The 22863-nt window shown below is 37.7% G+C and overlaps 1 protein-coding gene across 3 annotated transcripts in view; it reads left to right on the plus strand.

The window, feature by feature from the left end:
* LOC131677066 (alpha-mannosidase 2) overlaps nucleotides 1-22863 on the plus strand; it is a 217211-nt gene that overhangs the window by 47693 nt on the left and 146655 nt on the right. For all 3 annotated transcript variants that reach the window (XM_058956617.1, XM_058956619.1, XM_058956618.1), the window contains exon 2: nucleotides 7160-7193. The gene's annotated coding sequence lies outside the window, so the exon portion shown is untranslated. The remainder of the gene's footprint in view (nucleotides 1-7159; nucleotides 7194-22863) is intronic.

Raw genomic sequence — 22863 nt, forward strand, 5'->3', positions numbered from 1 at the left:
CCGTACCCGGTGATAACAAAAACCGAACCCGCCCCGAATCCTACGGGTACGGGTTCGGGTCGGGTATCGGGTAAAAATACCCGTACCCGCCCATCTCTAATCGCCATGATGAACGGTGTATTCGTATGTAGCTGTTATGCTCCCCCAAAGTAGACCCCAGAGCAGTGCAATCGGATGCTGGACGCACTAATCGACTCGCTAGTCGGACGTACGCCGATGATTTTAGTAGAAGACTTTAACACGCAAACCGTGGAGTGGGGTTGCAGACTGATCAACACAAAAAGTTGCAACTTGTTGAAAACCATGATGAAGGTAGAGGTGTGCGCCACGCCGCCGCCGCGCAGCGCCGACGATTGCATGTAAAAATAGTAAGCACATCGGTGCGACGCCGGCGCGCCGCCGACCTTTACGGCGCGGCGCACACCTCTAGATGAAGAACTCGCTGGCTAAGTGTCAGCAAGAGGGAAGGAAGGGGGACCCAACGACTCATCCCAAATGTGTCGGTAATGGTGCACAGGGAGCATGGATGAACTTCAATCTGACGCACTTTTGTCCGGGTATGGCTACTTGTCCAGAACTACCTGCATTGGTTTCGACTTTGTCCGAAGTGTGCGAATGTGCAATAGAACACGTGCTATTCGAGAGCCCTAAGTTATAAGAAGTGGCAAGAGGTATGCCCTGCGTGACAGTCAGCAATATCGTCGAAGAGATGCCACGATGAGCGTATCTGGGATGCGATCAACAGAGTTTACTCTCCGAGCTGCAGAGAAATTGACAAAGGGACCAACAAAGCAACGCCGCCGTGTAGAAAGCCGAGAAACAACAAATTGGGTTCGGGAAAATTTCCGCCACCTAGGAACTCCTCGCCAGAGTAGACTAGATCCACCGTCGAGAACCAGTCGAGTAGTACGCGACGCAGCACCAGGTTTGGGTCATCGGGGTTCCACCGGAATCGCCGGTCCTTCCTCTACACCATACTGGGTATTTCGTGAGTAGACTAGATCTATCGTCAGGAACTAGTTCGAGCAGATCGCATCGAACAGACAGCAACGGATCGTTGCGGGGGCCAGTGAACCGGAATCTATGCTCCACCCGGAATCGTTGCACAGACCTCGGCACCTGCGGGTTGGCCCGTTGAGTAGGCTAGGTCCACCGCCGGGGAGTAGATAGAGTACATCGGGACGAAGCTGAGAGATAAATAGCTCACGGAAATGAACATCGGTATCGAGTGGAAATCAACCGCCGGGGAATTCACAAGGGTGGCGTATTAGACCTGTTTACCCTACATTACTACATATAGAAAACTGAGCTCAATCAATTTTAATATGCAATTCTATGCTGATTAAATGACCTTATTGAGCACGGGATTTGCATAACCATCTCTCGCAGTAAAAAAATATGTTGTGTATTTCCTTGACAGCCCAAAATATCGTTAGACTTGTTCTACCAGCGATGAAATATGCAGATATGCTACAGTGGTTTGTTCGCCATCCTATTTGGAACAATATAGGCACATAGCCAGCATCGAATTCATCTGGAGGCAGTTTCATGTTCCGCATTGCCTTTGTTTCATATTTCGACATCGACAAGGATTACCACAATAAACCGGCAACGCGGCCGAAATATTTCGCTGATATGTATGTATGTTCTCGCGATGGGCTACAGGCGACAATGCGACATCACTAGGTATTTGCTTATTCCAATGCAATTTGTTTCGATTATCATGATACACCGCATTGGAGCTCCCGGGGGGAATTGAGCGCTAGCCCAATGGGGACCGGTGGTTGGATTTTACATTCCCTGGTTGATATATTTCTTGAGCGAATAAAGCAGGCACGAATAGGATAATTGACAATAATCGATTAATTGATCAATGTTTTGATGATGTGAGGGCGTTTTCAAAATATTGCGTATTTCAATAGCGTCTGTCCAAATTTTTATTGACTACGGTCGTGATTCGCTGGTTGGACACTTTTTAACTGGACCGCTTTTTAGGTGGACCTCCGCTAGTTGGACCATTGTCTAACTAAAAAGCATATGAATGTCAAAATCTTATGTCAAATTTACTTTGACAATCAATCTGACAATCATTAGAGATGTGAATAGATGCAATTACACTCCTAACGTCTCCTTTGGAGTTTTTGACATCTGTCAGTCGGTCCAACTAACGATTCAAATTCGTTAGTTGGGCAGAGGTGTGGCCCAACCAGCGAATCACGACTGTACTAGCTAATACCCATCGCGCGTTGCTGCGACTTTCAACGAAATAGGAGGAAAACACAATTTGTTCCGAAGCGCCATCTGGCGGGCGGATAATCCCCACCAATAGCACACAAACATAAATCATATACATACAAACATAGATAGATAGATAGATAGATGGATAGATATATTTGTCTCGTGTAGTGTCCGCTTACAATCCACATCTTGAGCTGTCAGCCTTGAGTCAGAGTTTGCTCTTAGCTACAACAATTCAATGCTGGACTGTTTCGGAGTTGACATTTTCGGTAGTTTTGTCTGACTACAGAATGAAACCAAAACGTCGGTACCTAGTGGGTTAATCAGATGCAGTGGAGGAGTACTACACTCTAGCAGACATTTTTTTTCTGATGGGACGAAAAGAACGAACAATTAAGAGCGATGATGCCGTTAGGGATTTGGGTTTGCCGAGTGTTGTTCGGTAATTTATTGCCACGGGCACAGAAGGACGGTAACAAGTCAGCCAGTAGGTAACATTCATTGATTGAACGACAGTTCATTTAGTCTGCTCAATATCCACTCACGAAGATAAATTGATCAGTGACGGCTTATAGTGAAAAAAAAAACTTTTGCGGATTGTTTTACATGTTTGGACTGTTAATTGAATATGTAAAAGTCTTGACAAACATATGATTAGGGCTTATAAGCCAACTGTCAACATTCACTTTGAGTGGAAATTCCAGATAAACCGTTACTCTCCAATCACAGATGTTAATAGTAAACAAAAGAGAAGAGTTTTCTCTTTCATCAACTGATGTCAACTTTGTTCGACCAGTAACAGTTTGTCCGGAATTCCCCTTCAAAGAGAATTTCGACAATTGGCTTTTACGCCGTAATCATATGTTTGTCGAGAAGTGAATAATTGTATAATTGATTTTTTCTTGAAACTTAGAATGCACTTGTATTGTGTCATAAAACCAGGAATGTTACTTGTGAAGTTATCCAGGTTTTGATGTACCACAGTGAGTTCGCAGTGAGTTTGGAGGTTGCCCGACTAAATTGAAAAAGTCTGTTCCGTTGGCCCCCAAATTTGCTTGAACACAGTTTTAAGTTGAAGTTTGGAAATCAAAGAAGAGTTTGAAATATAGTTTTGGCGAAGAGATTTTTTTTTTTTCGATTTCATGGATTTTATTAGGTCACGTTACAACCAGAATCTGTCACGTTACAGTTCTGTGTTTTTATTGAAGCAAGGATATCGAGACAGTCGCACACAAATCATCCTTGATCTGGGAACTGAGTATTACCGGGAAATTTCATGTTTATTTTGAAAAACATATTGGTTTTGATGAACAAACGTGAGTAACTTATGAAAAGGTCGTAAATTCACGAAGTAACACTTTATGTCGAAAGAAAATCAAAAATAACTTAAAAACATCTGCATTTTGAAGGACAATCTTTCATGAGCATATGAAATTGCAATAATATTTTGAAAGACATTCTATAACTAAATTATTCACAGAAAAAAAATTGAATTAAAATTAAAAATTAAAAGATTTTTGAAATATGTTTCAAGTTTTTGTTATAACATCATTTATTGTTATTTTCTCCACAATGCAATTATATTTCAAACCTATTTTATTTAATTAAATTTTAAACGCGTTATGTTCTTAGAATTTGGTATTTGGGAGTAACTTATTAAAAGGGTGTATTTTCACCACGAAATATTGTTTAAAAAAATATTTTGGAAAATTTTACTTAAGAGCATTTTGCTTCGAAATGATATTTAGTATTAGTGTATAACAAAATTATATTTATATTAGGAAATTTGGAAGCATACTTAAAGTCGTTGTGAAAAATGCTTTCTTACTAATAACTTCTTAATAATGCAATCACTGTTTTTTTTTCTATTTTTAGGCTTACGTTAACAAAAATAAATCATTGGTTTTTGTAATTATATTTTTCAACCTTTTTTGACTTTTCTTTTTAAAAAATTTCACCAGAAAATATTCGCAGAGAAGAATTAGAACTCGCTATCATATAGTTTTGCTGTACGAATGGCGATTTTCGAACAATATATTTTAAAAGTAGCGTATTCAAGATCTCATGCGCCCTTTTTAAAATATTACTCTTGAATAAACATTGCTTGTTTAACCATGCAAAATACTTAGTCTCCAATATAGATGAAACGTAAGAAGTTTCATCAGAGTCGAAGATGGTCACCATTTTTGACGTAATTGAATCAAACTTGATGCAATTGGTTTATAGCAGAAAACATCTGTCACGTTACATAAGATGAACTGTGTTGTCTCAAAAATGAATAAAACTATAAGGTTTGCACAATACAGTTTTAAAAAGTAGACTCAAAGTAGTAAGAAAAAATGTAGGTTAGACATAGTATGCAAACTGTTGGTGTGGTCCACAAAACTTTTTCGAATTTTTGATCTTGATGATTTTGATTTTTCATTATTCATCTTAATTATTCATCTTCATGATTTTGATTTTTCATTATTCATCTTAAATTTTCAAGCAATATCATCAAATTCAAATTAGACTACGATGAAAAAATGTGGTTCCAGTCAAAAAGTTGAAAATATGGATTTTGAATACCTTTTTATCTCCTTACGGTCTTTCAGTCATTTTCAGGTCATGCAAGAAGCATTAACAAACTTTTATAAATGACACACATGGAATTTTTTTCTGCGCTCATAATTCATTTTGTTTAATATTAGATGTTATATACAAATAGAAAAAAAAATAGTTTGACGCAAAATTTAATAAAATAAAATTTCGCCTGTGGTTGCCATTTTCGGAGCCTTGACCATATACGATTGCACAAATCGTGGGTGGCTGTATAATGATCAGCTAATATTTAACAAGATATCCACCATACAGTGTCGCAAGAAAAAACATTTGGGATTAATGCTTTTTCTTCATAGTGGAAAAGCATCACTGTGTACACCTGGCCACGTCCTTACAATCGTCGAGGAAGAGAAGGAACGTTTGTTCAATATCTACTTGCAAAAGTGCAGGGAACCCATACTACTTTCATAGATGCTTCAGGAATAGGAGTTTGGGTTAGTAGGACGGGTTATTCATGAGGAGCTTATTCAACAACATTTCAGTGCAAAATGAATGTAACTTACCTTGTTTAGCCCGTATTTACAGTAAGAAAATTATTTGGAGAAAAAATATAAACATTGAAAAAATAACATAAAACAATTTCACCTGATCCTAATTAATAGAGGGGCAAGAATTCTCTTCCATCATCAGTAAAATCGCTGCATCAACTAGTCATTTATAGATGGCGCTACGCGGAACGAGCGGGTGTATGTTTAGCGGCTAGATTCACGCGCGTGCATTGCAAAGTTATCAGAATGTGATGAAAAAAATCACTACGTATAATCTATCTATTCTCACGTTATTCACACATATTAACACTTAACTGTACAGAAGAGATGGCTATGCGAAGGATTGACTTCGATTATCCATAAAACACATTATATACTATAGGGAAACTTTGGAAAATATCTGACGAACAGAAAGACACGTCCGAGCGGTTCGGCAGTGCTCCCACTTTTTTCTTCAGTTCGTAACACGTTTAATTGCCCTTTTTTGACAACATCCGGGGCCCATATTATTGGCTCGAATCAAAACTCGTCGAAATGTCAATTGACGATAGGTTCATCCGGAGTGATCATTTGTGTTTACATTTTGCTAGCGTTGCCAATTTTATTTTGTGTACACCACCCAATGTGGCTACGCCACATCGCTTTTGCGCGTGCTGTCCGACGCCGCTACCGCTCAGTCGGACTTGAACTAGGGATAGCCCCTATGTTTGAGTAAGCCGGGAAAACGAGTGGATCACAGGTTCGCTTGCTTCCGACGGCGGGTCGGTGGCCACCTCGCCCGGCGGATCCTCAGCGGCTTTGCGCCGCTTCGGTTCCTAGGCCTCGGTTATGCGGCTAAGCTGCATTGAAATGGTACCCCTTAAACATTCTAACTAGAATCGGTTGTGTCACCGGAGCCGGAATACGACTTAGAACCAGCCAGCATTCCGGCTGAGCTTAACTGGGAGGTTTAGTAAAATTTAATCTGGAAATAAAAATTTTCTGGCAACGCTTCAGCACCCCGTTGAATTCTAACGATTTCACCAGGTTGACCAGGTTGACCAGGTTGACGATATGTAATGAACTTTGTTTACTTTCGACAAGTTTTGATTCGAGCCAACAACATCCAGCCAAGCACGAGTAAAGAGCATTTTGCGTTGCCACATTGGATGCAAGAAATAAAATTGACAACGCTAGCAAAATGAAAACACAAATGAACCTATTGTCAATTGACATATCGACGAGAACTGGATGTTGTTGGCTCGAATCAAAACTCGTCGAAAGTAAACAAAGTTCATTCTGTGCGCCCAGGTGGCGAAATCGTTAGAGTTCAACGGGATGCTGAAGCGTTGTCAAAAAAAAATCATTTCCCACTTTAAATTTTAGGAAACTTCCCAGTTAAGCTCTGCCGGAATGCTGCCAGGTTCCACTTCGTAATCCGGTTCCAGTGACACAACCGATTCTATTAAAATCGGTTGTGTCACTAGAGCAGGGATATCCCCCCCTACCCGAGACCTAGGAACCGAAGCGGCGCAAAACCGCTGAGGATCCGCCGGGCGAGGTGGTCGCCGACCCGCCGTTGGAAGCTAGCGAATCAGTGATCCACTCGTTTGCCCGGCTTACTCAAACATAGCGGCTATCCCTAGTACAAGGACAGCACGCGCAAAAGCGATGTGGCGTAGCCAATAATAGGGGCCCATCGACGAGTTTTGATTCGAGCCAACAATAGGGGCCCAAAAACACCAGGTTTTATTATTCCAGATTCGACGTGGACCCAACTGCAATAAAACTCGTAATTTTAAGTCAATTTTACTAACACACTGAAAATTTTCTCGTTTTCTTTTACTTTCCAGGGATATTGATTGGCTAATTCCAGCATAAAATCAGGTATGTATTTAAAAAAATTGCTCTCGAAAGAATTGTGTAAGGTAAAAACAAGATGGATGCAAGATGCATTTCGAAAGAATGATTTGCAACCTGACCATAGGTAACTCTAGTAGGTGTTAAATTTTGCCAAGTATTATACCTCAAGTTTCATGTTTAATACATGTGCATATTTTAATTAAGCTACGCACATTAAATCCACATCCTGTGTAGCTCATTCAAGTACGCTCAAATCCCAACACCGCCGATCCCACGGGTAGATTACCATTGTGCTCGCCGTACAATTACAGCCCAATTTAGTGTGACCATTACTTTTTTTAAGGTGCCCGGAGCCAGCTGAAGAAAACCAAATTTTGCAAGGATAAAAATCTTTCTCCGCACCGAACACAATCGGGACGACACATCGTAACTCGAAATGACAAGCCCCGCCTAGAGGTCTGCCATTTTTTTCTTCACAGAAATGTTTTTTTTTATTCCTGCTGCTTCCGTCGCTACTAGGGGCAGCAGAATATGAAAGTAAGAAGGCCGATCACAAAACATCAATCTCCGTTCGTTCTTTACGAGTGTTTGTCGGTACAGAGCCGGTCACCACTATCTCTCGCTATCAGCAGCAGTCTGGTGCGACTGGGAGGACAGGGAACTGGCTTGAAGCTTTGTGTCCGCAACGAAGGAAATATTCTGCGATTGGCTCCTCCGTATACTCCATCCACAGCGACCTCCTAGTGACGATATCATTACGTATAAATTTACCCGTCGGGCACAATTGTACGTATTATCGGGAAGGGACTCGATCGATGCGGCAGCGGAAAGAGGAGCTTCGGCTCCGACAAAACTGTTCTGTTTTACAGGCGACAGAGCTGGCAGGGTTGGAGTGCATACATGATTAGGGGTGTTTGAGTTGTGATTAATGTTGTGAGTTAATATCTTAGGTTTTCTTCGTTTAATTTCAATTCTTTGATGAAGGCGCGATACATGCCGCCGAAACGTCGGTTAAAAACCACGTAATCCATTGTTTGAAATTTCCCCAAGACAAAAAGCCTTAATTTTTAAAATACACCTTCTAGAAGAATGAAACTTGTCGAAAGGCGTTTTCTAAGTACTCTCAATATTTAGACAACCGTTTAAGTGTGTAAGAAAATGTTGTTTTTTTTTTAATTTTGTTCTACGTCAACGGGCTTCAAAATAATAATCAACGACCTGCTTTCTCCATCACCGGCCTGAGCATGCTTTGAAATTTACTATTTCTAGAGAAAATTTTCAATAGGACGTAAGTAACATTGAGAGCCTCTCTTTGTTTACTTTCTCTTTCGTTTATTACGACGTCATTACAACATTGTGCTAATTTTCCAGTACATATCGAAAGCCGACGGTTTTTACTACAATATTATGCAAAGAGTAGAGTAGTAAATGTTGAAATGGCCGAGTAATGAACAGAAGAGAAAGACCCCAAAGAGAATCTCTCATTGTTATTTACGTCCTATTGAAAATTTTCTCTAGATTTGAATCATTAAAATATATCGAATTCTAATAATGAACCCGCTTCAACCCTGTCCGCGATTAGCCGTTGGGGATCAGAGGAAAACGAAACAAAAATTGTTGATAAACATAAGCCAGTTTACTGATATCGCAAGTAGGGGATGCATGTTCATTTTTTAAATTATTATTATAAATAATAACAATCAATATGGCCAGAGCTCGAGCTCGAAACGGTCAGCCCATCGTGTCGTTCCTACGGCGCGAGTACACCCATATCTGGAGATCTGCTGGCTGCTGCCAGGGCAACCGAGTGTACCTCCAATAATGTGCAATGTGGCAAAGAAGCCACGGGGGATAAAAAGTTCTTTGTTGCATTGCAATTCTCGGGTAATAATGCAACCAGGGACGACGATGATGACGACGACGACGGCGGAAGGTTCTCATTCAGTTTGATGTAACCTGGCGAAACCGGGTAGAAACACAACTCACGAAACCAAGGCAACCTCGGACCGAACCGGAGCAGGAGGGTGGATGCTGCTCGCCCAATACTTGAAGAAGCATCTGTGAGAGGATACCATCATGGATACATTCATATCAATCTCGCATCAGTCTAAAGTTGTAGTGCACTTTTGCTTGTTCTCCTGCCTGGTTCGGTTCATGGTTGGATGAAATTATTACGAGTCGGAATGCTACTTTACATACGACGTCTGTGAATGACGTTGAACCGCCCAGAAGTAAATCGGGGTTTTTTTTTGTTGCATATATTTAGAAGCCAGTTCTACTTGCAGGGCAGGTCAGTCTCTCCGAACGTAAGGAGCAAGTTGGAAGTCATTGGAGAAGATGATGATGACTCAAAGCACAATCAAATGGGACCGTTTCTACACATGATTAAGGTTGTTTTTGAATTGCAATTCCTTCGTTCAGTCTTCAAGAATGAGCCCTCTGGAAGTATGCAAGAGTTCGGCGGTGATTCCTATTTGTTTGACTTTACGAGCAAAAATATTTTACTGCAATATTAAAAGATGAACGTCTGTAAATACTCTTTCCTGGTTTACGGTACGTTAACATTCATATAAACTTCAATATCGTTAGCAGAAGGACATAACTTATTCTGTTTAAAATCAACTATATTGTTTCTCAGCAGACGAATCTTTTGAGTTTCATTCATTTCGATTCAATTCATTAAACATGTCACAGCAAAAATTGAAATAGAAGTCCTTTGTTATAGACTCCTTTTTCTCTGTATGTACACAATATAGTTCCAATCTGAATTTTGATCGACTAAACTGTTTTCGATACCTAGATGATATTAGAAAAACTCTAGAAAGAGAACTGCGGGACTCCATTTTGGATCGACTGGATTCGCGTTTAGCTGTCAAAAAACGAACCCAATCGAACATTGCCTATCCTTATAGAGTTCTATGCAAATGATTTCACTCACACTACTTGGGGGTTTGTTTTCCTCCAGCTGTCATACGTAAAACTGTTAGTCAATTTAATCGTTTGAAATCGTTTTCCTAAAGTATTTAAAATGGTGTTTAAATGCTCTGTGTAACTGTGAAACTTATTCTGGAGACTACAATACCGGTTGTGTTGGATCCCTCATGCAAATAATCCGGCCGAAAAGCTTTTTTTCGATTTGTATTCCTCCACCTATCAAAAATTATGACAGGTGGAGAAAAAAAGATAGTTGAACACACTAATACTGTTACAGATTGTCAAGTACTCTACAGGGTGTTTGGTTCATGGTTAAGAATCTCTCGGGGAGTGATAGACTGCCATATTTGGAGAAAAAAATTGTTCTACACATACCATCAAATCCCAACCGTTACAGAGTTATTGAACTTTTAGTGTAAAAAACTTATTTGTCTTAAAATACCTTTAACTTTAAAAGTATATTTTGCATTTTAAATGTTTCAGTTCCATTCGAAAGGTGAGAAAATTTCCTATTGAATGGTGTACTCATATCTTTTAAGTAATTAGTTTTAATTACCTTTTAGCTGTAAAGTAGTTAAAAGTTAGTATTTTTGAGGAGGTTTTTGCTAATTTTCTCGAAATAATGAAGTATGATTATAGCAATATCCATTATCCAAAAGTTGGGTTTTAGGACGATTCATAATTTGTTCTTGGACATCATATTTCTATCTCTTCTCATTTCTTTGTAATTTCATTACTCTACTTTTCCTGTAACCGTCTTGCAAGTGCTTAAAAGACTCTAATCTAAAAAATATGCTTTATATCATTATTTACAAGATTTCATTGGAAAGCTGAGAAAATGCCCTATCAGTGTATGTACAAATATCTTTTAGTTAAGTGTACTAAATGATTTTTTACTAACGAAATAACTCAAAATTTGTGTTTTTTGGAGAGTTTTTTAATTATTCTAATTATTAATCAACAAAATTTATCGTTACTATTGTTCATTTGATGCCCCTTAATGTTCTCTATAACTTTTTATAAGACACTTTGTCTATATCTCTTTTCATTTTGCTGCTATTTAATAGTTAACACAGCATGACCTCGCCACAAATGTAGTGGGTTCGAAATCGTTATTTTTGCATATGAAACGATGTGATAAAAACGATTTTGCGTCGAAACCAAAAGAGATAATTGAATGGAGTCAAAGAAAGAACTGTAGAACTTGCTGAGATACATTATTTCCACGATAATAATGGTGATGTTTATTATTAACTATTTTAATAAAATTAACGAAAATGCTAATAATAGCACTAACTTTAAACTAATTTACTTTTAAAAGAATACTAAATTTACTTAACTGAAAGGTATTAATACATTTTTCACTGTAAAATTTTCCTGGCTTTCGAATAAAAAGAAAAAAAAAGTACAAAAAGTGCCATAATTTTTCAATTAGAGCTGGTACTAGTGAAAATGAGATAAAAATATCCAAGTTGAATAACCCAAAATCATGAAAATAAGAAAAGGTAAGTGAATCATGTCAAAGAACGAATTAAGCAGTTCATCAAGACTAACAATCTGAATTATTAAAACGATGAGGTTAACTATTAGAATTTTCAAGAAATGAACGAAAAATCGTTTAAAATTGATTAATTTTCAATAAATTACTTTGAAAAGGCTACTTAAAGTCATTAGCTGAAACATGTGAGGGCATCACTCAATGCGAAATTTTCTCATCTTTCGAATGGAACTAAACATTTAAAATACAAAGTTTACTTTTAAAGTTAGAGGTATTTTAAGACAAATAAGTTTTTTACACTAAAAGTTCAATAACTCTGTAACGGTTGAGATTTGATGGTATGTGTAGAACAATTTTTTTCTCCAAATATGGCAGTCTATCACCCTCCGAGAGATTCTTAACCAAGAACCAAACACCCTGTATAACATTGGACGTGTTGCCATACAATGCCGGGGCATCCCGAATAAAAATGTACAGTAACAAAACCATGATTTTGACTGTGACAGTACAGTAATTTTACAATAATTTACAGTAAGTTTTAGTGTTAGGCTACAATACAAAAACAATAAACTTTAACGTTTTTACAGTAAATTTCAATGTAAAATAGACTTTTACAGTGAAAAAGGGGGGTGGTTATGTATCTTAACATTAAAAAATCAATTTTTCTCCATAACTTTTTTTCTCGAAAACAGTAAAATTTAATGTGAATGCACTGTATCAGTTTTTTGCTGAACCGTGAAATCAGGCACGTAGCCAGAGGGGGGGCTAGGGGGCTAAAGCCCCTCCCGAAATTTTTCAAAAATGAATTTCAAAAACCGGCGATGTTTAACAAAATTTGTTGCTCATTTGGTTTGAACAAATCTTTGAGAAAAAGTTGAAGAAGGCTATTTCTAACCACCAAAGGCAATGGTCACGAAATTCAGTCACTTTATGCTTTTGCTCGAGCCAGTGCGACGCGAACGATAAAAATAGTAACTTTTATATTGTGTGTCTTGCCTAAAGAATAAAAGAAACTGTTACTATAATTGTTGCTGTAGTAATCTGTCGAGAAGCAAGAAGTGGTGCTCCAGCCAAATACGGTGATTATAAAATTATTGATGATTCGCTTAGGACCGAGTATTCATAATGTGGAACATTTCCTGAAGGTGTAAATGGAGGTTGGACTTTCGGAAGCGAGTTCTACCATGTCAGGCATTTAGCGCTCAACAAATTAGCCCAGATAAAACCATTCATTTCGAACAACTTAAAAAACATGGTTGAAAGTGACAATGCTATAATTAAGATCCTCCTATATATGGACGATGAGAACATCAATGTTCCGTTACAAGATCGGATATCGCTTACTCGCAGATTAATGTCATATTTGGGAGAAATGGAATCCATTCGGAAGGATAATTATTGAGAGCGAGAAGCAAGGAACAAATCATACATTCGCAAACATAAAGGCAAAATTGACGAATTGACATAAAGTTTTGCAAAAGTTTCACAGTAAACGGATAATTTGCTGTGATTTGAAAACAGACAACTCTAACAGAAAGCCTCTTTTGAAAATTAGATGTAAGTGCGATGTGTTCTCTTCCATGTGTCGGAAGCAAGTGATGCTGAAATTATTAAGCTCACCTGTGTTTATAGTTTCTAGTTATTTTGGTGGTGATATATTTACCTAATTTTACGTAAATTAGAAGCATTCAGAATCAGTGCTAAGTAATTTTCTTTCGATTAGTGAACAAGTTCTGAGCAGTTTCGCTCAGTAGATTAAATTCTGGGTAGTTTTCATTAGTAGATTAAATCATTGAAATATATATTTTACATTGTCCAAAAACCCATGAAATCCGAAATAATACCTTCAAATGTTCAAATATAATATTTACTTAATCTAGGTAATCTTCTCAAGTTCCAACGGTTTTGCAAAATTCTGAACGTCAATGAGCTAATGATCTTATTCTTGCATTGTAGTGGAATAAGTAGTTTTTTGCACTCACTTTACATTTTGACTTTTACTATAGTTTCAGGGATCTAGGAAAATCAGTCTACGATATTTTTAATTCGTAAGTCCAATGATATGAAAGTATCTAAAAAGAATCTACTTAAATAAATAAATAGATAGTTATTCTCAGTTGCCTGATAATATTGTCGAAGGTAGCGTTTAACCCATTCCCCACGAGAGTCAAATGAAAAAACATGTGTTTTTCTCAGGATTATAATTACGACATGATCAGTATCATTTAAACAGAAATTTCATAAAGTTGAGTTAACGCATACTTCGGATGAAGTCACAGAACTAGTAATGGTAGCCTGATCATGAAAATAGGAGTTGAAGTTCACTTTGTTCGGACATTCTTTGCAACGATAAACTTGGATTTCACACTGATATATTCCTATCCATGGAGACAACCTTAACGTTGGTTTCGTTCTCCTGTTTAGCAAATGCGTGTAAAGTTTCGTTAGGCGGGTTTTTGGATATTTTTGTACTCATTCCAATTTAGCGTCTTCTACACCTTGTAAACGTGTAGTCTAGAATGCGTAGCATTTTCAATCAGCCCTAAATACTTTGATCTCTTGATGAATCTTGAGAGAAATTACTAACTTATAAACTAATAATAATCAAATTTAATTCGTCGATGCACTATAGCTTTTCTTGTAACAGACAACATATTTTTAGGGTTTTTAGTGTCTATTGTCTTAGTTATGGAATTGTTTTCACTAAGAACATTTCATAATTACATTCAGTTTACTGTGACTATCTCAAGTCATCAGAATTTATACATTTATGCAATAATTTTCAAGCCCCTCCCGAAACAAAATCCTGGCTACGGGCCTGCGTGAAATTTATTGTTACATGAAATTTTATTGTAAATCTATTGTGAGAACTTGGCATCGAACAATGATGAAACAGTAATAACTATAATATTTATTGTTTTATGATTGTTTGTAGGTTAAATACTGTTGTAAAATTCTATCCGGGGTACGTTGCTCATATTTAGAAGAAAAATAAAATGTTTCATTATTTGAGTGAATACCTCTTATTGCAGTTTCCAAATAAATGGTAGAGCAATGTAGGAAACTGTAATTTTATTTTATACACTCAAAACGCGAACCGTATGATTTACATGCGAATAAGCATGATTCTAATGAGAATTTTGCATTGTAACTGGTATAATGCATATAAAGCGATATTGGTGCGGGATAAAAATGCATTAAATGGCGATTACACCACAGAAACTTACACAACACCACAGTTGGGAATGTATTAGTGAATTAAATGATATCGGAGTATTAGTAATGAAATGACTCCGCACCTGGTGGTGTCTGGAACTGTTAAGCAACAGCACTACGATATCATTCTGCGTGATAGTGAGGTTGGTTGCGGGTCCTGCAAAACGACAAAAAAGCTACAGTAACGAAAAATATGCAAGCAAGGACTATCGATAGAAAGTGGGTAATTGGGTGGTGTCCATTTAATCCTCAAATGTACAGGATAGAAAAGTAGCTGATATCAGATATAAAATGGGGCATTGAATGAACAATAAAATCCTTCTTTTATTATGTGCATCGATAGAACTAAACTTATTAAATGTAGCCTTGAAACTTTAGAATGACATTAACCCTCTGCTGCCAAAATTTTTGTTTGGCTTAAAAAAAGCTATTGTAGATTGCTTTTGTAATGAGAATACCGAAAAATATAGCCATAACCAGCTCACGAAAGCTACGGATTTTTCATTTAAACCTCAAAAATGTGCAACATAGCTATTTTACGAGTCAAAATTTTAATGCTAATAACTTTTATTTCCCGATTGTCCACAACATAATTTCACAGCTACAGAGGAGTACTACAAGCTAGCAACAAAAACATTTTTTTATTTCTTCCAAAAATTTTAAAAAGCAATAACATTTTTTAACTAAGTTCCACTGCCATTTTTTTTCGTTTTCCTCAAATTTTCAACTTTCAACGTTGAACGTATTCAACATAGCGACTTCAAAACGCAAACAATGTATTTGTATGATTAATGAGAATGCTGTGAACAGGTTTGCATAGCGGTGAAAACATAAAATCGTGTTTTGAATATTCTATAGCCACTTTCCTGTAACCCGCCAAAAGGCGGGGTTGGGCTGCACAAGGTTAATTTATTTACTATGAAAGTGTAGAAATGTTCTTATGTGACACTATCAGTCTTGCTTGGCAATGGTTTCAGCCAGTGCTGTGCAATTTCACGATGGTCTTTGAATTGTGAGGGTAATGTAGTGACTGTATCACCACAAAAATGACCGTTATTTCATTTCCATTTTCCTCGGATAGTGTTTCAGTTAACTATCTCTCACAGAAGCCGTGCGAGAGAGAAAACGCATTGAAATGATAGACAGATTGAGTATCATTTATTTTGTATTGGTATGGTAAACTAAATAATATCAGTGTATTGTATTCAGGCAGCATGCGGTGCTTTGTTAATTTTTACTCCATCTTTCAGTTTGTTTTATGCATAGCTATTTATGTGAAACCGCCTGTTCGTTGATTCTAGGTCGTTGTTTGTGATAAGATGACCGTCATAACCGTATTTATATTGTTAATAAAATGACGGTCAATTTCCCTTCCTCTCAATAATGATTCCAATGAGTGAGAGATTCAAAAGAGAACCGTCTGACTGTTGTCAATTCATTGGAATGAGAACCGTAACTCAATAAGCATCGCTTCCTGCTTTAACTGCTAACCGTTTCATTCTATTTTGTCTAGCAGGTTTGCCACCAGTACCGTGATGGAGTTCAGCACTGGTTTCAGCCACAAGGATTAACATTTTTGACAATTAACCCAGCAAAATGCGCAAGAGGGATATGGCTCTCTAAAACCCATTTATTTATCATTTTACGAACAAAAAAATGAAAAGAAAAGTTCGACTACGTATCTTTAACGTTATCACTGCATAGACAATTCTTCGGATCACAAACACAAACACTATCAAAACGTGGTTGAAAATATTGAACGTAGATCGCAAAATCAAATGGGATTGTTTTCAATCAAGAAACTACATTAGTGTTCGTGAGACCGGACGACAAGAAATCAATAGGAAAAGACCAAAAACTACATATAGCGAAATATCCCAATGGGTATGTTTTATACATTAGCAAAAAAATGAATGCTTGCTGATCAATTTAAATGCGAAAACTTCAGTTCTACTGATACTACTGAAAACTGTTAATACTAAAATGAGCGCCCCCCAAAGAAATCAGATTTACTAGGTTTTATAAACACTGCTTGCATGAACCAAGAGTTATAGTGGTTTATAAAAGTTATTGTTTATAAACATGTACATCGTGATGGCACTAAAATCAAAGTCAAATCGCAAATATTTCTGTCCAATCTACTTTTACTATGGGTTTATGTTTGATTCACACTGAACGTATTACAGTTAAGCCATCACTACTCAGATTTCAATTCAAAAGCCTAGTTACAAACAAACCACAAGTTATTTGATATTTTAACTATTGGGCCGGAGCCATTTGTTGCCAACCGGTTGGATATTCATGAGTTACTCGCTAAATAGCACATCTAGTCTGCCCAGTTGAAAAGTTTTCATTAGCGAATAACAAAGTTTAAAAATTCATCAACAACAGCAAATATCTCCTGGCCGCCTCTGCACAAACAGGATTTTTCCCCACTCCACCCCATCTAGTGGCGAGCACATAAATTGAAACATAAACTCAATTCAGAATACGAAATGACCCATTTAATATTGGATCACTCTCATCGGAAGTGAATTCGCGAAACAATTGCTCCCCAGAACGTGCCCCGAGCCGACCGCAGTTTATTTTTAGCAAAAAACCGAGAGGATTACAACGAAAGCGGCTCACTGCTGCAGCATCATAATTTTTGCTTTCCTTTGTTTTCCATCATAAATGAAACGTAATACCGTGCTAAACACTGAACCGGAGGGGGGTTCAACCACTGGCTGTATCGGCAACGGTCTCGTCTAACCCCGTTCTGGACGAGCGAAAAACAAACAATTCCATCTCGGACCATAAATATGAACCACAAACTCAAACGTGTACTTTGACTTAGCGTCTGGCGACTAGAATCGTAAATCCTACTGTATTCGCACACACACACACAAACACTCACATATATACACGGAGCTTTCGGTTTCCTTGAATGAACGGGAATTTAGATTTGGGTGCAGTCAATGTTGGAAACCGCCTTTGTGTGCACACAGCTCCTCGAGACTTGCAACATAAATCATTTGGCTATTTCGGATTTTGCACTAAATTGCTTGGTTCGAAAATAAATCATAATAGAAAAAATGCAGCAATAGGTAAGAAGAAAAGGTTCAGTTCGAACGGAAGACATTGAAGTTCTTGGAAGTGATAGCTTGGCGATGGATCAAATCCTTCAAAAACCAGTGGATATTCAGGGAATATGGAAGATAGCTTCCTCGGAAATTCACTTAATGTCTTGTTAATTATATTATCGAATTAAAATGAAGAAATACATCAATAGTATTGCTAATGTGGTGGGTATTCTATGAATAGTTTGTAAATAGGTCAAAGCGCTTCTTGAATGGTATTTATTTATACGGGATGATAGTTGAACAAATTATGATTCATTATATTTCAAAATACAGCTTAATCTATACTCTATAACAAAAACGAGTGTCAAATTGATCCAGCTCTGAAACATCACTTTGAACCAGTGTGAGCCAGAATGAGAAAGCATGTGAGCAACTCGTGAATCAGAATGAGAGCGCATGTGAGCAGAGTTGAAAACGAAGAATGCAAAATGGAAAAGAAAACATCTCTCCGCATGTCCCATCCCAGGTTACAAGAACCAGTTCGAATTTGTTCAAGCATGCTCTTACGGTAGAATTGCACAAGTCATGTCTGGTGATGCCATATGGCATCACACGCGGGGAATGGGTTAAACTACAGACACTTTATATCACAGACTTGCGGAGAGAAAAACTGTAAAACTAGCAACCATGAATGTAAACTGGCATCACGGAAGCTGCCATAAGTTTTGCATGAGCTTCCTCTTGTACTTCCCCTCTCAAAACCCTCATGCTCGTTTGGCTGCACTTTTTGACAGTCCGTTAGGCTGTAAATTTTTGACACTTCGCCGGTCTGTGACAAAGTGTCCGTAGGTTAAACCAAGGATTACATATTAAGAAGACTGATATATCTTTCCTTCGCCCATACAAACTAGAAGCGACAGAGGCTACAGCGCCTCTATTGTAGAAAGGTAGAAAGCTTAATGTAAAAGTGTATCTGTGTGTGTGCATCACTATGGGAAGTACCACCTTTACCCGCAAATGGCGTTGCTGTTACTATCTCCAGATTTTGGTTAGAGTTGCCAGTCTTCTTGATTCGCAGTCTACGGTTAAACTGAAAATGTACAGCTAGTAACTAGCAGCCGCGAACGCCACCGGTCAATAATTCCGCTCACGCCGCCTCCTGTCAAAAATTCATCGGCGCACATACCGACCCCGAACATCGTTTCGAACAATCGCTTCAAAAACTGCAAACCCACAAACCTAGAGTTTACCTAGTGTTCGACGAGGATTACTTCTGAGCCTTATAAAAAAATTTGGAATATTCAAAAAAGCGAACCTAAAGCGAAGCTCGCATTCACCGAAGCAAAGAATAGTTTACCCCAAAGATGATGCTTTAAATATAAAGACACGCGGAGAGAAAAAAAACAGTGAATTTGGCTACAAGGTTTACCAAGCTGTTTTATCTGCTAGTTTTGGCAACCATGAGTTTGGTGTAAACAGCGAGTGACTTGTTGTTTTTATGAATGCTTGACGAATTTCTTTTGAGAAATATTTCGCAAAATACTCAATCATGCAACTCGAAAACGCATTGATTCACGTAACTGAGCCTGTATGAATGTTTTTCGTTGCACTAGAGAGGATATATCGAAAATACTGTTGATAAGTAATAGCGATATTGTCGCAGAGTTGGAACGCTGATGTCATTCAAAATTAATATTTATGTCGAATATCGTGATAATAGAAGTAAACTAGTCGGTAAGTTTATAATGTTCAGACTTTGCATCTACCTGTTATATAAAATGACGGACTAGACAATCGATCATTGGTTTTGTAATGTTTAAAATGTGTTTAAATTTACTCGTACTTTATTTGTATCATAAAAGTTATTTAGTATGCATGTATATAAAGTTTACTCTTCGTATGCAAACATAATTACATGCATTTCTTTATATTTCAGTCTCAATACTCCCCACGAGTTACTTCCTAAATCCGTCATATTTGTTTACATTGCTCGTTTGGTACCGTTGTCTTGGGTTCGATTGGAACTTTCGGCTTCAGCCTTCGCGCATCTCTATTCGCGACTACGAAGCTGAGTTTGACAGCTTGTGTGCGTGAAGTTCATGTAAACAAATGGATGATGGAAAATGAATAATTTTAAACGCGCCGTTTTCAACGTTTTTTTCATAAATACATGAAATTTTTAGTACCAATCAAAACAAAAATCATCAAACGAGCTAATTTGGTAAAGAAACGAATAAAAAAAGTCGCAGAACATATTTATTTTGCGTCCTCAACATAACGCATTTTTGTGAAGCAAAAAACAAATAAGTTTTCAAAATGATAAAAACTATTGACAATTGACCTTTTTGCCCAAAATTTTATTTATAGATTGAAAAGCAATATGTATCCAACTTATGGTAAAAATTTCTCTCAATACAATTAGTTTGTTATGGAGAAATGTGTATTTTTCGTTGGCCATATTTATACCGCCAGGAGCTATCAATGTATATGGAACAAAATGAAAAATATACTGATGTGCAGGTTATTTGCAGTTTTCAACCACGCAGACGGATGTCTTTAACCACGAAGAGGATATCACAGTAATGGCGAATAAGATTTTAGGACTATATACTTGCATATAGTTTGCTTTAAAGAAATACGGGTGGATTTTGAGCAGTTAAACGCTATCAAGGTAGTTTTTGGCTGGGCAGATGTTTCCGCTTGTCATAAGTTGCAATACACACCGGTCAAAATTCGGTGGATTCCGAATTTCCTTACTTCTGTTCAGAACCACGAGTGTTATTGATAGTTATACTTACAGTGAAATTCGACCAGTTTATAACAACTTTTCTTCACGTTCTCTAGCAAAAAACTACCAAACTATATACGTTATGTTTTATTGGGCTGATGCTCTATTTGCCCATACCATTAAAATTACGTTTCAATATATTTGTATATTAAAATCACAATTTGCAATTAACCAAAAGGAAAACCTATGCTAAAACGTGAAATTCTTATTCCATATTTTCTGCGAAAAAACTTTGACAAAGGTTTGGTGGCTTGGCAGAAAGGTTTAGCGGAAGTCTATTTAATCCCTTTCACTTATTTAATTAACTCAATATTCTTCAAAATTTGAAATTGGTCCATTTGAAAACTGACGAAAAATTAACATCATTTGTTTACATTTGCATCACCCACAGGCACAACTTCTGTAGATGGCGACACCGTACCTTCGATGACGCGAATACAATCATCTCTGATTTACCCCTTAATGTGAGCTAAGAGAAGAGACGACAACAGGCTTCTTACTCTCCTTAATTTTCCCGACTAGGCCCTGCAGTAAGTCTAAAGACAACAAGCGTTCATCGTTACCAGATTCCTTCTGTATGCTTTTCGCAATTGCTGAAAATAATTGTACCTCGAAAATCGCACCTCAACCAATAATTTACAATGCATAAGCTGCATTTAAAAATTTAATTCAATTTGTATTCGTGTCTCTCTTAACAGTAGACGTAACTATATCGTCATTCAGGACTTTTATTCAATTTGCATGAAATGTTGATGTGTATGAAAAGTAGCCAGAATAGATTCAGCAGAACTGTTTTCCATCCCGTTGGTAAATATAATAAACGCTCATGATTGGCAACACGACCAATCAGAAGCTGGTTCAATATTGAGGTTAGGACTGGATCAAATTGGCTACGTGATTGTCTTCTCTTCTCTTAGAATGTGAGCAGCAATTGTGCCGGGCCATTGTTTGTTCCCGTACCAGGAAAAACTGAAAGCACTCCGGAAAAAAAAAACGCGAAGAAAATCGTTCCAGTATTCTCTTCGCTTTATTTTTCTTCTGGTAGCAACACCGAGTAGAACGAAACAAGTATTGTTTGCTCCGAAGTAAATTCAGTGTACTAGAGCAAACCTCTAGTCGTTTGCAAGAGGTATGTTGGAGAGTGCATTCCGTGAAGCTTTTAGCAGAAATCAGTTCATATATCGAATCGTCCACAATTTTTTTCTAAGTCCCTTGTGAACTGTCAAGAAAAGTGAGGTTAACTGTGTCAGTAAAGAACCTAATTGTTGCTGCCCTAATTCAGGAGAGCTATTCAATTTTATTTCTTAAAAAATACTGATAAATGTTATGTAGCTTTACACTTCAATTGATATAAAGCAACAGCTATCAAAACCACCGTTCAACCTATCAACAAAGCCGCAGCGTGCGAGGGCGTCCAACCCAGACGCTTAGTGCGCTATTTCATATTACAAATTGTAGCGAAAACTCCCCCATCGGTCTCGACTCAATTTTCACGAAACAATCATCAATCAATTGGGCCTTCAGCACGCTCATCTATTCTCCCACGGACCGGACGGATCAAAACCAAGCGCGTGCGGACGGGAAGAAGTAGAAATTGAGGCATTGTTGGAGCACAGCTTTGCGCTTCCACCAAACCGACCCCTGGCAGTCTAGGACGAGAATAAAAATTGCTCTTCTTTTCAGCGGTTATCGATTATTGAGTTCCTTGGATCAAGCTTGAATGATAAACTCATGACGTCCATTAGTAGGTTCACTTTTTGCAACAACTCGTCCAACAAGGGATCCTTCCGTAAATATCCGATTTAAGTAGCTCGACTCAAGCCGCTTCAAGAGGGAAATGAATTTCAAACTGAAAACTTAGAACTGCCACTCGCTCATCAGCTGGAGCAGGGAACAAAATGAATTTTTTACCCGTCAGCACGAACCAGAACCTATCACAGCCTGACATACAATACAACTCCCTCGACGCTTTATCGTTTCCATCAATGTCCCTGGAGAAGCGCAGTCGAGAGTGCATTTTGTGATGCTTCTTTGCTTGTTCTCTTTTCAACTGTTGATTTTTGCTTCGTTTCGCAATTCGCGATGCATTCGTCAGAGTCTTGTTCGTTTGTTCGAAGCTTTCGGTTTTTTTTTGCACTGCAAGATGCACCCGATCAACGGATACTCTAATAATTGATTACTACTTCTTGCTTTTCG

This window comes from Topomyia yanbarensis, chromosome 1 (assembly GCF_030247195.1).
Source record: "Topomyia yanbarensis strain Yona2022 chromosome 1, ASM3024719v1, whole genome shotgun sequence".
Classification (NCBI taxonomy): Eukaryota; Metazoa; Arthropoda; class Insecta; order Diptera; family Culicidae; genus Topomyia; species Topomyia yanbarensis.